General features: G+C 35.7%; 1 protein-coding gene across 14 annotated transcripts in view; it reads right to left on the bottom strand.

Moving 5' to 3' along the window:
* DLGAP1 (DLG associated protein 1) overlaps positions 1-17,181 on the bottom strand; it is a 961,850-nt gene that overhangs the window by 846,443 nt on the left and 98,226 nt on the right. For all 14 annotated transcript variants that reach the window (XM_034943985.2, XM_034943989.2, XM_034943988.2 and 11 more), the window contains one exon: positions 5,738-5,899. The gene's annotated coding sequence lies outside the window, so the exon portion shown is untranslated. The remainder of the gene's footprint in view (positions 1-5,737; positions 5,900-17,181) is intronic.

The raw sequence follows: 17,181 nt of genomic DNA, 5'->3' as shown, positions 1-17,181 counted from the left end.
TAGTTGAATATTATTAATGACATATTATAAAATAAGGGTTATATGAACACAAGCACTGTGGTATCTTGATAGTTGGTATGATAACTGAGATGGCTACTGAGGGACTAATGGGTGGGGAGTGTAGACCCTGTGAAGATGCTACATGTGAGGATGATTCACATCCCAGAAGGACAAAGCAGGACAGAGTGAGGTTTCATGACATTACTCAAAACAGCATGCAATTTAAAACTTAGGATTTATTTCTGGAATTTTCCATTTCATATTTTCAGACTGCGGTTTACCATGGGTAACTGAAATCATGGAAAATGGAAGCATGGATAAGGGGATTGCTGTACGCTCTTAGTAACAGCAACATTCACGTGCATTATTTTTATACAGACTTAAAATTCAAAAACACTTCCACAAACACTATCTCATTTAATGTCCACAACAGCCCAGTAAGTTGTTGTTATTAAGAAAAACAAAAACCCAAAAAACTATAGTTGAAGAGACCAAGAAATTGAGTTGCCTAAAATCACAGTTAGTAACTTGGTTCTCTGCCCTTAAGTCTAGCACCCTTTCTCTCTCACAAACAGATTTAGTTTTAGGGTGAATACAAGAACGTGGAAGATATTTGTGCATCCACTTTAGTCTTCTTTGCTTGACAATCATCCCTGCTTCAACAGGATGAATGTTCACTTTCAGGTTTGGACACACCTAAGCAGCTCTCTCTGAATAAATCTGCCAAGAAATGCACTAAAAATACTTCTATTACTAAATAATAGACTTTTACAAAAATTATATAAGGAAAATTCACGAGACCATAGTCTTTGCAATTATGTTATAGAAAGAAACTTAGATAAGAGATTACATATGAAATAATGCTAGTTTTGATATTATTTAAGAGTTAAGGAGCCCTTAAGTATCTCACAAATGTAATCTACTTAATACTAGACCTGAGTGCAATTCCATAGTCTTTCCTCTCAATTCACACTAAGAACTATGAATTACGGCTATTTTATCTATCTGCTTTAAGAATAGAGGAATATATATATAAAAAAGAAAAATGTGAAGAAGAGGGGAAAGTAGCTACTTTCTTATGAAGCAAAAACAGGATTCAGTAGAAATATTAGGTACTAATTATACATCATGCACTTTAGAAAACAAAAATCGCTTATGTACTAAGAAATTTTTGTCTCTAAAGCCTTCCTAACACCTCTTAACAAATTAATAAAACAAGACAATTGGATTATCAATGAACACCATAGTAATCAATACCAAAATGACTAGGTAATGATCTAATGAAAGGACATAATGTTTCAGTGGACCTTAAATTTTCATTAACCACTAATATCAATACCAAATACTTAATTTCCTTCAGAACAGTGGAGAAGTGATAGAATATTTCTTCCCAGGAGCTACCCTGGGGTACACTAGGAGTATACTCAGACATTTGGGGTTTCTTTTATGTCTCCCGCTTCTACAAACCTATCCCCACCCTACACCTGTCTTTTCCAAGAAACAAGAAAAGCAGTCCTTACAGACTATCAAGAAATAGGAATAATAGTCTAGAATTTTTTTAAAATAGTATTTGGTATACTGGATACTGCATATTTTTTGTCAGACATCAAACATAAGAGGGATTCATTTTAGCTCTTACTTGGAAGAATTTTTTGTTCTCAAAGAGTCTTTGAAAGAATATGAAGTGAAAAGCATGATAAAATGATGAAAGATAGCTTTGAAATTAAACTGATGTGAATTAAACTGATATCTCTCTTTCTCTCTCTCTCTTTCTCTGCATCTCTTGGTGGTGTGACTTTGAGCAAATTACTGAATTCCTTCAATCTCATTTTATCCACAAGTAAAAATAAATAGCTGAACCTGCCACACAAGATCATCTTCAGAATTTCTGAGCGGATAAAGTCCTTGGCATGTGGTGAACACTAAATAAATGTTACTTCCCTTCCCAAGTCCATAGAATTTTAAAAGACACAAGATTCAATACCTGGCAATATTCAACAGACTCAAAGTGGTAGTCTCTTCTGACACCCAGTTTGGCAGTAGGGTATTTCTAGAAATGGTGGGATCACCTACAACAGAGCCCCTGAACTTGATTCTGCTTGCATTTTAATGGTAGGTGAGGATTTTTTATATTAGATGTTATTTGTATTTTTGAACTATAAAATATTATACTTATGAATATAAATAGAATACGTTAAATGGATAAACACTCCCAAATATCTTACATTTTAAAAATTGGAAAGGAAATATCTTGCACTACTAAGACTAAATGGTTTTAAAACTTTGCTTTCTTTTAAATAAGAGCCATTTCTAACTTTGATCAAATGGCCTAATGTTACCTCATTGCCCACTTTGAAAGACCATATGGTGCATTTACTTGTAAATGCTTTGATGAAATAATTTAATTACATCATTCTTTCCAAGAATCTGGCTTAGGCTGAGATTACATAAAGAGGGAAATTAGCTCTATTGAAAATGTATTTGTTTTGGTTTTGGTTAATACTACGTTTGCCACAAATCTGTAGATGCATGTTGAAAGATTTGACATATCATTCTTATACCTGCTTGCTTACACAATTAAGTTATTTTAAAAGACACTGGAAATCAACCCCTCAAAATGAAGAATATTTAATAGACAGAAAATCTTTACAAATTTTTTTATTTAATTGTTTACAACAATTCATAGAGAACATTATTAACAACCCTAGTAAATAGCTTTGCATAAACAATATCAGATCTGAATATGAGAGACGAAGCCAAAATTTTTGGCTTCGTAAAGCTCACGGATTATTTCAGATTCAGGATTGTACTGGGATAAATATAATCTAAATCATAGTTGAACATTAAGTTTGGATTATGGGGCGGGGCGCGGTGGCTCACGCCTGTAATCCCAGCACTTTGGGAGGCCGAGGCAGGCGGATCACGAGGTCAGGAGGTCAAGACCATCCTGGCTAACATGGTGAAACTCCGTCTCTACTAAAAATACAAAAAATTAGCCGGGCGTGGTGGCAGGCGCCTGTAGTCCCAGCTACTCGGGAGGCTGAGGCAGGAGAATGGCGTGAACCCAGGAGGCAGAGCTTGAAGTGAGCTGAGATCGTGCCACTGCACTCCAGCCTGGGCGACAGAGCAAGACTCCTTCTCAAAAAAAAAAAAAAAAAAAAAAAAAAAAAAGTTTAGATTATGGAACTAGGTTCTAAGCATGCAGAACCATGGAGATAAGCCTGAGTACAAATCCAGACAAGTTATACAGAGTGAGTTGTGGATAGTGGTAGTATCCTGATTACTTAATATTTATTTTATAAATTTTAAGATTTATTAGGTTGGGCCAGCAGTTTAAAGTTATAAATAAGGGTAAAACAGCCAAACACTGATATTAAGAATCATCAAAGTATAAAGTTTGGCATATGGTGAGCACTAAATCAATGTTACTTTCCTTTCTAAATTAAAATGTTACCTCCCTTTTCAGGAGGGGAACATCACACACTGGTGCCTGTTGGGGGGTTGGGGGCTAGGGGAGGGATAGCATTAGGAGAAATACCTAATGTAGATGACAGGTTGATGGGTGCAGCAAACCACCATGGCACATGTATACCTATGTAACAAACCTGCACGTTCTGCACATGTATCCCAGAACTTAAAGTATAATAAATTTTTTAAAGTTACTTCCCTTTATAAATTAAGATTTCTTTGAAATTAAAATGGAAGTTGTAAAATCTCCTCCGGAAAGGATCAAGTCTGGGAAGTTTATAACAGAAGTTGTCCTTGGAGATAATTTAGTAACCTCATGACATGAGATTTGTGCTTAAGCTAAATAAACGGTATTACAAGGGTACAAAATGATGATGATGAATTGTGGTTTCAAAAGTGAAAAGGTGTCCTGAGATTTTGAATATATGAATATTTTATTTAAAATTCTATAAAGTGTCCTGTTTCAAATTCCACAATTTAAAGACAGACAACATCAGCAATCATACCAGAGGTAGTTAAGAATGCATTTAAGAAGAATAATTATAATGATGACAGTAGCGATAATGTTAGTAGTAGCTAACATGTATTGGGTACTTTTTGTCATGCACTATGCGTTATATTATTTAATCTCCACAATGATTCAGACAGATACTCTATTGTTCCCATTTTAAAGATGAGGAGATTGAGAAAAGTTAGGTAATTTGACCAATATCGCGATGCTAGAAAGTGGCAGATTTGAGATGATAAAATTTAAAATATCAACTACTTTCAGAAATATAACATGCCAGACTTAAAGACAAAAAATCCACTCTTGAAAATAATAGTAATGTCATCTCAACTATAATTTGCTATGTGAGATTAAGGAAAATTCAACAGAGTAGAAGAGTTTACAGATGAGAAACTTAAGTCCTCACAGAGAAAATAGAGAAAGTATTAAGGTCAAGGTCACTGGTGAGGCTACAAAGCTTTTAAAATATTTGTACAATCACTTAACATAAAATACCTATTTACTGAACACATATTATGTGCCAGGTCTGGTATTAAGCACTCTTTAAATTAGACATCTAATTTTCCCAACTACCCCAAGGGTCATGGCCAAAAGGTGGCAGAGTCAGGATTCAGACCAGAGAAACCAATCTGTCCTCAGAGCCCATGTTCTCAGCCATCGTGTTATGACCTGGGGCATTTATACACCTTCAATCTTCCCGGTTTTCATTTACCAAGCCTTGTTCACTAGGACATTTTTGAGATACCTTTTTCCTACACAGGACATAAAACACGGCAAAAGTTGTTACGCATTTTAGATAAATGTGCATTTCAAGAGACCTGGTCCTCCATGTTAATATTCAATATCTCTCTGATTTATGTCTCAGAGATACTGACTCATTCTTGAATCTCAGGGCTTTGAGATGCAGTATAACCTGTGTGCTTGAGAGGGCAAACCTTTGGATGACCTTTATTTCTCAACATCTGTCCACCCAAGATAAGTCCGTGTCATGGCCCAAGCGCCAATTTACATCCCTTAGCTTCTGCTCTCATAGAAGTCACTGGAATGCACTTCTAAGACAAAGTCTTCTTAGTCTCATAGCTTCCCCTTTTTTTAATCTCTCCCAAGGATTCCCTACACTAACTATTCCTATTCTGCCGTTCCATTCAACTCTATTGTCTTTTCTCAGCTCCAATTCTGTTTTGATAATAATCCTGACTAGAGTAAAACTGGCAATGTAATATCTTGGAACAGAAGACTTTTAAGTTTGAGGAAAAGATACATGGAAGTAAACTTATATGCACTAGCAGTACATGTAAGGGAACCCTACAGTTAGGGAAGGATTTGCATATAGATAATCACAATAGGCACACTTTTATCATAACCAGTTTAAAGGAGTTAGCATCTCCATTTTATAGGTATTGGTTTTACGTGGCAGAAACAACACAAATTGTGGCAATTATAGGTTTCACACAACTATATTTCAGTTATACTCAAAAATAAGAATGCTTGTCATGAAATTCCACTTGCACTAAATGTTAGCTCCTTCTACTTCACATAAGTATGAAAAACATCTTCAAATACATCAGCATATGCTTAGCTAATCTTAAACACCTCAATCGATGTTCAATGCCTTTTTGTGCTAGCCTACTTTTTCCCTTCTGCTATGTGTCTAGTTAGTTAATATAGCTTTCCCATTTACAAGAAAGCAGAAATATTTCAGATCAGGTCACGACATCAAATATCATCTGCAAACAGTAAATATAGTTATCAAACTCTTACCCAGTGTTAGTGAGACAAGTGAAGTCTGCTTTGCAACACCTCCACTGATCTGGGATTATATCTAAGCAAAGTGGATGCACGCTGGTCCTTTCAAGAAGGTGTCCCCGGGAAGATCTAAGTAGTAATCACTTGAAGGGACTCAAGAGCACCACTCACGATGTGCTGAAATGCAGAAGGGGACAAAGAAGGAAGGCAAGTCTGTTAATGGAGCTTCATGATTACTTTTGCAATGTTACTCATACATGTTAAACCTTATGAATAGCAGTCTTAATCTTTTAACTTACAGTTCAGAGGCAGGCTAGCTTAGTCATCAAGAGTATGAACTTTATTTGTCAATTAAAATAAGTAAATAAAAGTACATCAGATTTTTTTTTAAAGAGCATGAGCTCCAAGTCAGATGGATGGAATTCATGTCAAAATTTGGACCTACTCGTATTTAAGGGCAAGCTATGCACATCCTCTGCAGAAGACTGTGAAAAAAAGAAATAAGGTATTACTAACAAAATGCTTCTAACAATGCTCAATAAAGAGTAGTTATTTTATCCCTAACTCAGAAAGATAGAGAGAGGGCCCGTTTATGGAGTACACAATATTAAGCACTGAGTTGGTGTTTTCCAGAAATTATCTCACTTAATCTTCAGATGAGATGTTATCATTTCAGTTTTACAAATTAGGAAACTGATAATCAGGGAATTAGATATTTGCTGAAGTCAGACAACAAGGAAACAGTGGATTTGGAACTTAAGACACATCTGTCTGATCTTCTGGCCTTTTTCACATTTGAGGAGAATATAGTAAAGTTTAGAGTCAGTTGGCTAATTTTCACAAAACCATCGTTTGTGATACAATAGCATTGAATTATTTCTGTATATCATTTAAGTGCTTTTGTGAGGAGAAATGAAAGAATTAAAATAAAATACTTTTCTAGCTAAATAACTAAATAATTGCATATAGGAGGAAATAATAAAGATTAAAGTAAAAATTAATGCTCAGAGAATCAGAAAACAGTAACTCTATAAATAAATATCCTCAGTTTTTAAAAACTCTAACAAAATAAACAAACCATTGGTAACCTTGATCAGAAAACAAAAGACAGACGGTAAAACTACACAAAATAAGAAATAACATGAAGAATTAGCTATTGAAAAAAGATAAAATTAAATAAGTAGTATAAGTGACTACAGATATCTATGTATACAAGTTTGAAAATTTAGATAAAAGAGACAGTTTTCCAGGGAATCACGTGTACTAAAATTGACTCCATTAATGGAGAAAGTTTAAAGAGATCAATTTCCATACAAGAAATAGAGAACATTATTAAGGATGAATATCATAAAAAACAACCAGGCCCAGATAGTGTCATGGTAAAAATCTACAAAACATTTGAAGATCAAATAATCTCAGTACTCTACAAATTGCTGCAAAACGTTGGAAATGAAAGAGACAATGTTTCCTTTTACTGAGCCAGAATAACGTTGATACCTAAACCTAAAAAACTTTGTTCAAAAGAAAATAAATCTATAGACCTATATTGTCCATGAATATCAATGCAAAAGTACTAAAATAAATGTTGGCATGCATAGTATTATATATCATATTAAGAAAATAATGAATACAACTAAGTGGGATTTATTATAGAAATTCAAGGTTGGTTCCTACTAGGAAATCTGTTATTATCACATGCAATATGATTTTTCCATATATGCTGAAAGGCCTTAATGAAATTCAACATTCACTCATTATAAGAATATTCAAGAAATTGAATGTGATTTTTAACATATTAAAAATATTTATTTCTCAATGCTAAAATCGGTATCTTAATTGGACAACACTAGAAGCATTCCTATTCACATCAGGAACAAGGGGAAGATGCTAGTTATCTCCATTACTACTTATTATTTTACTGAAAGTGTTAAAAAATGCAATTAGACAAAACAAATCTATTAAAGGTATTAGAATTGGTAGAGAAGAGGTAAAAGTATCCCTACTTATAGATGATATGATACCTGAAAAACACTTAAGAATCAATAATAATTAATATTGTTAATTCCCAAATCATAAAATAATTTAGTAAGGCAACAGGATATGAAATTAATATTCATAAATTAAGATATTAATCTTTCGTGTACATTGCATTATAAATAAATAACCACAGTGAAGGGGATGGGAAAGAATAGAACTAAGCTAAACAACTTTTAGAAAACAGTGTTTTGACCGCTTACTCCAAGCCCAAAGACAAGGAAAAGTATCCATACATATTGTCTGATTAAAGGTTTGTTTTTCAGAGTGGTATGAAATTGCGACTGTGAGATTACATTGTGTGTATATGAAGATTAAGCAAATAATTAAATAAATTGATGATACTGAGAGAGTTTCTCAATGTTAAAAAGAGGATACTGAGAGTGAAGTTTCTCAATGTTAAAAAGAGGAGTTACAAGTAATGGAAGGGATTTGGCTAGAATGAACCCTGGGATGCTGCACTGGAATCAGGTGCCTCAGGATGAACTCAGGAATATGTGTGTGTGTGTGTGTGTGTGTGTGTGTGTGTGTGTGTGTGTGTGTGTACAAACTGACATAAAGTAGAGATGTGTGCGCATATGTGGATGTATATGTACACATATTTCCTAGCTCTGTCAGGTGACCTAGAAGCAATGGCAGAAGAGCAACGAGCACATCTAGCACTCAGATTTTGTTTTCCAAATACCTTTCGCTAAGAAAAAGAGCCAAATAACCTTCACAGAAAGGTTGATTTTGGGAATGGGTAGATATTAGCAGGATGAAGAAATGGAGCAAGATGAGCCCGCAAGATCTTGTAGTGCCACAGTAAGCATGTGCTCAAAATTTCGTGGCATCGGAGTCACCCTGAAGGAGCCCCCAATGGGCAATTCTACAATGAGAGCAACAAACTAAATGATGATAATAATGAAGTTTATCTCATGGAATAAAATAAAGATCCTTGAGTCCATACCACCAATAAGTAATTGAATTAATAGGTAAGGACAAAGTCCTTAGAATGAAATTCAAATTCAAAATACAAAAGGAATGATGGATATGGAAAATCATCATCTCACAAACACCGTGGTAAGAATCATTGATGGAAGCTAAAATTTGTGGGCAAAAGTTTATGAGAAAACAGGACATTGGCATAGTCTCAAACTCTTTCACCATAAGATCCTTATTAGCTACAAGGGAAAAAATATAAATTTATAGTGGAGAAAACTGACAGACTCCACCTCAGTCACGTGATCAAAATTAACACCACCAGGAATGAGACGTGTTGACATCATGTAACTCCTCATATGACACACTGAGAAAGTCACAGTGTAGCCTCTGCAGTATTCATGCAAAAATTTTTAAAACCTGAATTTAATCATGAACAAACATCAGACAAACCAGAATTGAAGGACATTCTCCAAAATGACTGGCCAGCACTCTTCAAAATTGTCAAAGTCATAAAAGATTAGGAAAGTCTAAGAAGTACCCCAAATCAAAAGAGAGTAAAGAGACATAACAAGTAAATGCAGTCTGTGATCCTGGATTGGATCTTAATACAGAAAAAGGACATTTGTGGCACAAACTCATAGGAACAGAGGGTAGAATGGTGGCTACAAGGATCTGGGGGATAGGAGAAAGGGGAGATGTTAGTCAAAGGGTAAAGGTAAAAGAATAAAAGTGAAAAAAAACTACGGTATATTTACAAAATTTACTGTTCTACATCAGCAAAGCAGATCAAACTGTTGTTATAAATTATACAACATGGATCAGCCCCACAGAGATGATATGGAGGAAGAAAATCAAAATAGGGCATAGTGTGTCATTCCATTTATATGAAATTTAAAAAACTAATAACATGAATTTGTAGTGAAAAAATGTATTCTAATGAGTACTTCTGGGGGTATTAATTAGAACAAGTAACAGAAAGGCCTTTGGGTGGATGATAATAAACTGTATCTTTCTATTTGTGAGGCTTACACATGTGTATTAATCCGTAACACTCACCAAGCTGTACACTTAAGATCCAGGTACTTTATCATAGGTAGGTTTTAATTAGTGGAAAATTATGCAAAAACATTTATTGAATGTATTCTTTTGTCTCAGTTTTCATAGTTTAAACGTGCCATTTTATCAGACAGAACTTTCTAAAGGATGCAATTAAAACTAAGTATTAACTTCTGAGATTGCACTTCTTCATAAAACAACAGAAGAGAAGCAGAATTGTTTTCTTCTTCAACGCCTTTGCTGAACATGTATGCTTCAGATATCTGTTTATCACTTTCGATGATGAGAAAATAAAATATCCTGGTTTTTGCTATAAATGCTAATTATTCCATCTGTTCAAAGCGCTTATTTCTTCTTAAAAAATGGAGGGAAATATTAGTTGTTGGAGACAATGAAGTTCAGCGCCCTGAGATATCTTAGCAAAATATTTTTAACATATGTGTACCAAAACTGATTTTTTTTAAAGAAAAAACAAATTTTAAATGAGATATTATATTTTCCTAAACTATCAAAATGTCTCTAGCTATATGAAGGTGCTAATGCAAAGCAATGCATTTCAATTTTCCTCAACACTAAAAGTAAATATAATTTTCTCTTAATTATAAAATTTCCAGAATTTTTCATCTGTACTAACTCCAAATTAGCCAACATTAATTAATTTGAAATCTCTTAAACAGCTGCCATCCATGAGTTTTTCCCTGAAAGTAGCACTTTTAAGCCAATAAGTAATATACAGTCCCTTTCCTTGGGCATTTTACAATCTACTGGGGAAGACAGATAATTACAATTTAACTACATCTGTAATTAACATATGAAATGTGAATACTAGTCACACAGTTATTGGTTTCTACCAATAGAATGTGAGATGTTCAAGATCCCTATTAGGGCCTTCAATACATGTCTTGAACGTAGTCAGATGTCAATATAAATGTTTTTTTAAGTTACAAAAGTAATATCTTTAAGGGAAAAAAAGATTAAATTATGATCAACATCTTCTGTTAAAAGAAGGCTGAGAAATAAATATACATTCAAATGTTTTAAAATAATAAATTAAGTTTGGCAGTGAGAATATGTTCCAGTTAGCTAGAAAATTTACTTATTTATGACTCTTCTGTTCACCAATATTGCCAAGTAAAGTCATTTACAGATCTGGGAACAAAGCTGGGGTGCTACAGTAGGACAATTTGGATAATCATATTTCCCCTAGAACTTTAATAGAATTTCATAACATACATATATTTTTTGTCCATTATATTGTAGAGGTCTTCTTTTGACTTTTATTCTATTCTATTCATACAATAAAGTTTTCCAGGTCCTCGGAATTTAACTCTTTCTTCTGCCATTACCAATTTTTCAAATAGTAGGTTTGATCTAATTACCAAAACATTATTAGAATCTAGGTAGAGGCATGTTATTATTTTACTAGTTAATGATCTCCTGGAGACTTTGGAATTAATATAGACCACTCTGCAGAAATAATGACCACTGAAATGAGGGCCCCAGCACACACTGAAATAGCCACACTCAAAGAAGATTCATTTCTTTAGGAGTTTAGTGAAAATGGAGAGATTGACTAAAGTAATCTCCAGACAGCATAAAGATTAAATTGGCTCCTAACTGAGAAAATGCTACCTTAGCACTCACCCAGTTCTGCCTTTATGATTCTTTGACACTGATGTAAGCACCACAGAAAGGAATATCAAGGTGGAATTACATAATCCTTTCTTCAACCAATTGTTAGCATGTTTGCTGTAGATTAAAACACTGCCACAGGCTTCTAGTGGTTGGCAACTCACACTGTGGAAAATGTCACTGGGCTTTGCTGCCTCACTAGCTGTGCTCCACAGAGCAGAAAATTAAGCTCGACATATTTGGAAGAGGAGTTTTCTGGTTTGTAAGAATTTATAAAAATAGCTATACTTATCTATTCTAGGGTCATATTTGTAAGTTATTAGTAGCTCTGAGATAAATAATTTAAATTTTTAGTACATATGCTAAAATCTTAGATTATTCTGACTCGAAGTCTAGCTAAGGGTCTCTTAGGTGACTTAATTTCTGTTTCTAATTTAAAAGATACATACATACATGGGACAATAAAATATTTTTGAATCCATAGCACGTGAAAATAGACTGCAAAAAATCAGTATCTAAAACCATGCATTTCTGCTTCAGTTTCTTCTGATTCCTGTCCAACATAGATAAATATGAGTAGCTAGTCAGTTATCAGTTATCAAAGTATGAGTTTCATCATGAATAGCTTAGATTTGTTGTACAAATGTGGTGCTGCAAATTGAATCATTAATCAAAGACATACTAGGCTCAAATTTATTTTATTCCATACATTTTGTTTGCACTATGCTAAGATTTAAAATTAATAACCTTGCTCTAGTAAGAAGATTGTTTAGGTATATTTCAAACACTCAAATGTGTTTTTTTCTTTCTGTTAAAAGCAACATGTAGTTTTTCCATAAAAATCCTACCTCACGGACTGCCTTATCACACTTAATTTACAAATCTGGAATAAAACCATGAGGTGCAACAGAATAAGATCATCATGGAAGAAAAATATTCACAGTACTATTTCTAGAAAAGCTCGCATAAACTTTCGAAATGGCATCAAGCCACCTGTTTGAATCACTCAGAGGCATTTGCCAACTTTATCAAAACAAGGACACACCTTTCTGTCTCCTGCCAGTTTTCTTTCTTCCCTTACTTTGTTGTCTCATGCAACCTAAAATAGAAGCGTCATATCAGGCTTCTAGATTCTGTCTGCAGTATGATAGGTCAATTTCATTATAGATGCTGAGAACTCCAGCCTTTAGAGAAAAATGCTCTCAAATCTCTCCCTCTCCTTAGCACTTTGCCCCTCATATGTTTGTAGGTGGCACTCTCATCAATACTGCTTTCTCTAACCATGGCTTGATAAGGCAACCCTCTGCCTTCTTAATGTCCTATCGATCAAGCTAATGACATTAACTTAGCACCTGCTCAATGAAAGTCACTGTTCTGCTTGTTGTGGGGGATACAGGTATACATAGGACATGAAGTGGCTTTCTGTAAACAAAGATAAATGTCCTCTTTATTTGTTTGTCATATAAAGTAGCCCCTAATGCCTGAATTTCCTTCATCTTCTAGCAGCCAAACAATCTCTCACCCACTTACCCACACTTGACAACTTGTCTTTTCCATAACGTTTCTGTTTGAATTAAGAAAAGCTAACATTTCCCCACCCAGGACAACCACAATGCAGAATTCTGTACTCACTCTTGCCTTATGCCCTTAAAACACACACTCACGACCAGTATTTCATGGCAATGTCTCAGTCTTTATGCTTATTTGACTTAATGCTTCTCTACCAATGATTTTCTGTATGTGAATCCCCATTACTTTTGTAAATGTGGGAGGAGGAACTGCTTGTAACTTGTGGAGCACTGAGCACGTTTAAGCACTGGAGCCCTCGGTGAGTATGACAATCATCCACCTGGATTACAGATGGTCCTCACTCCCGAAAAGTCTTCTGGGCAGAACTGCATGGCAAAAGGCTGTAGTCAAGTACAGTTATCATCTGCAAGAAAGCCCGCATTTGGGCAACAACCCTGGCTCAGCAAACTCTTCTATTTAAAAAGATCTATCGTAAGTCAGGAATTTGTAGCATTTAAAATACAAGCCCTCACACACCAAAGCTTTTCTGTCTTCAACTGTTCACTCTGCCTTCAGAACACTTGGCTGTTTATCTCCTTCTTTGTTTTGCTTTGTTTTATCTTGTTCTTCCTTTCTCTCTAGGTCCCAGGGGATAAATTGGCTCAGTAAAGGCTTCCCACTGAGCACGGGGCTGCGAGTCACAATTCCTTGATGATCACCCACCCCAAGCTGACATGTTTCAAATGACCTGAAGTAGCTACATCTGTTCAGTCAAGTTATTACAAGGACCTTCGAGAGTGAGCCGCATTCTGAGCAAACAACCAAAAGACGGGCTCCTTCCCATTCCCAGGAGATTGCAACCTCCGTGTGATTGGCAGTTTTACGGTCTGGCTTTCTCCATCACAGGATAATTTCCTCCTCATTGTAAAAAGCTTTCTGCAGCCTTTTGCTTTTTGGCTCTTTTTTATAATGAGCAAATTTGGCTTAGAGAAAACTTTTCAGACTGAGAAGGAAAAGGATTTTACGTCTTAAAACCGTGAAACTAGTGTAAGATATTTAAAATGTTATATTTAAATATATATGATATATAACATACACACGATATATAAACATATAATTTATGTATATATTAATATATGTTTAAATATATATTTTTCCTCCACTCTGTTTTTCAAGGGGTTTCTTAATCCTGAAGTTTAGTGTTGGGCTAATCAGTTATATCAACTTTTAGGCACTTTGAAATCACTGTCGCTCTGAAAAATCAATAGCCAAACAAACATAAGAACTCAAATTTATAATGCCTAAGTTGCTGTGAGCTACTGTAAATTTAACCGTAGAAGCTGAGTAGGTTTTGTGGGTAAACGTGTACAACTGAGATGAATGAGACTTTCAGACTGAGGCAAAACAGCAGCGTGAACTGGCTGTTGTTACCGCCATCGACAGGTAAGGAGTCTCTGTGACTCGCACATAGTTGCTGCTGTTGGGGCTCGGAAAACGACCCTGAATTATGGCACTTTGGCATGCTCGGTACTTTGAACTGTAGGACCCTGAAGGGGCCTCAAAAGCAAAGCCTCTTTCTGGCCTTCTCCTGCCCTTCTTTCTCCTACTCTCCTTTCTCCCACAAGGCAGATGATAGAAACTAGGGTTTCTCTTCCCCAAGGTGAGTCACAGAAACTAGAACCCCTCTCCTCCAAAGCCAATCATAAAACCTAGAACGATTACTCTAACCTTCCTCCACCTTGCTGTGTGGAAGATGGTCATAGAGAAATCTGACCTATCTCCTTCCAGAAGGTCCCTGCCCAAACCCAGGAAGACGGAATGCCACACAGAGGGACCAGAAGAATCTGGACAGGCCCTAGTTTTATTACCCTTAGATGAATATCTTTTTGTCCGATCACATTTCTACACAGTTGTACATTCTTCATTGAACCTAAGCATAAAAACAGACAGTTTTCCTTAAGTCTTTGCCTCTTCATTTTCCGAAGGCTCCCATGTCACGCAAACCTTTGATTAAATGAATTTGCAATGCTTTTCTCTTGTTAACCTGCCTTTTGTTATAGGGGTGTCAGCTGTGACCCTCATGATAGGGAGGAAAGGTATCACATCTTTTTTGCCCCTACACTGCTCCTCATCTTCATGGGTCAAGATGATCTCCACACATCCATATCTAAGGCACACAATACCCATCTTTGTATATACATGTCTCAACAGCCACTCATTATTGTTAAATATGGGCTGGATTTTTAACAATATTCAAGCTACCTAAGAAGAAACTAGAGGTACAGGCAGCCTCCTGGCTTTTTCTGCAATTACTCTCACCAAAAAAAAAAAAAAAAAAATCCTCTCTACACACACATCAGAATGGCTAAAACAAAAGATAATGACAACACAAAATGCTCGCCAGGATGCAGAGACTCTGGGTCATTCACACATTGCTAGCAAAAATGTAAAATTGTACAGCCGCTCTGGGAAACAGTTTGGCAGTGTCTTTTAAAACTAAACATACTCTTGACATATAACTCAGCAATGACACTCTTAGGCATTTGTCCCAGGGAAATGAAAATTTATGTTCACCCAAGAATCTGTACACAAATGTTCATGGCAGCTTTACTCATAATAGCCAAAAACTGGAACCAATCCAGATGTCCCTGAACAGGTCCATCCATACCATGGACTACTACCTAGCCATAAAAGGGAGCTGTTGATACACACAACAGCTTGAATGAATCTCAAGGCAATTATACTGTGTGTTAAAAGTCAGCCCTTCAAAGGTTACATATGGTGTGATTCCATTTATGTAATATTATTGGAATAACAAAATTATAGAGATGGAGAAGAGATTAGTGGGTACCAGGGGTTAGGAATAAAGGATGTGTGGCTTTAAAGGAATAGAACAAGGGTGCCACATAGTTACGGAAGGTTCTGAATCTTGATTATGCTGGTGGTTACACAGATCTACATACGTGATAAAATTAAATGGAACACACACTGTCTCACACACACTCACATAAACAGAAGTGCATATGTAATTGGTGAAATTGTAGTGACTTCTGTAGATGGTGACCACATCCATTTCCTGGTTGTGATATTGTACTATAGTTACATAAGTTATCTTTGGAGAAAACTGGGTTAAAGTTACATGGGACAATCCGGGATCTTTTTTTTTTTTTTTTTTTTGCAATTTTTTTTTGAATCTATAATTTCAAAATAAGAAGTATAAAAATAAAAAAGAGAAATCTTCTCTTGAGTCTCCCATACTAGACTAGCTGCTGCTCTCTGCTTCCTCTTCTGCTTTTTTAATAGAAAACTTCTCAAAATTTATCTATTTGTTGCCTTTAATACCTCTCCTATGCTATCTTGCATCTGCTCCAATCATAGCTCTGATTCTTTTACCAGCTCCCAGGAAACCGCCCTTGTCAAGATCACCAATGACATCTATGTTCCTGTCTAGGGGTCAGCTATTCATCTCCATTGCACATCTGTCATTCCAGGCCCAATACCCCCTTGACAGCAGGAAGTGCACCGTAGTCAGTTGGACTCTGTCTTCAGGAGGACTTTGTCTTCACTTCATGGACTCTCCTGATTTTTTTTTTTTCCTGATGAGTGGCTCCTTCTTGGTCTCATTTGGAGGTTCTTCTCTTTTTCCCAGAGACCCATTCCCTTGGTAAACTCATCCAGACCCCTAGGCTGAAATAGTTATCTATACACTGACAACTCCCTATTTTATACCTCTAGTCCAGTCTCTTCCCTGAATCTTAGACTTGTATCTAACAGCCACTGCAAATCTCTACATAGATTACCAGTAGGCACCTTAAAATTTACATGACTAAAACTGAGCTCCAGATACCCCACCAAACCTGCCCATCCCCGTTTTTTCCTATGTCAACAATGGACAATTTTATATTTCTAGCAACACAAGTCAAAAATATTGGTGTCATGAATTTCTCCTCTCATGCATCATGTCCAATCCATCAGAAAATCCTGTTGGCTCTACTTTCAAAATACATCCTGAATCCGAGGATTTCCCACCACCTTTACTGTTATCATCCTATTCTTGCCCACTATTATCTCTTGACTGGATTCTTGAAATAGTTTTCTATGTTGCTACTCTGCCCTCACTCCCTACATGCCTGTTCCGTGCAGTAAACTAAGGGCTCCTCCTAAATCACAAGTTAGAGCATGACATTCCTCTGCCCAAAAAGACCCTATATATTTTGTTGTTTGTTACTTTTCCGACCTCTTCCCTTCCTATTATCACCTTTGTTTGCTCTGCTCTAGTCCACTGGCCTCCTTGGTCTTTCTAG

This window comes from Pan paniscus, chromosome 17 (assembly GCF_029289425.2).
Source record: "Pan paniscus chromosome 17, NHGRI_mPanPan1-v2.0_pri, whole genome shotgun sequence".
In the NCBI taxonomy this organism is placed as follows: domain Eukaryota; kingdom Metazoa; phylum Chordata; class Mammalia; order Primates; family Hominidae; genus Pan; species Pan paniscus.
Note: the sequence above shows the minus strand (reverse complement) of the source record. Positions and strands in the feature narration are given on the sequence as shown.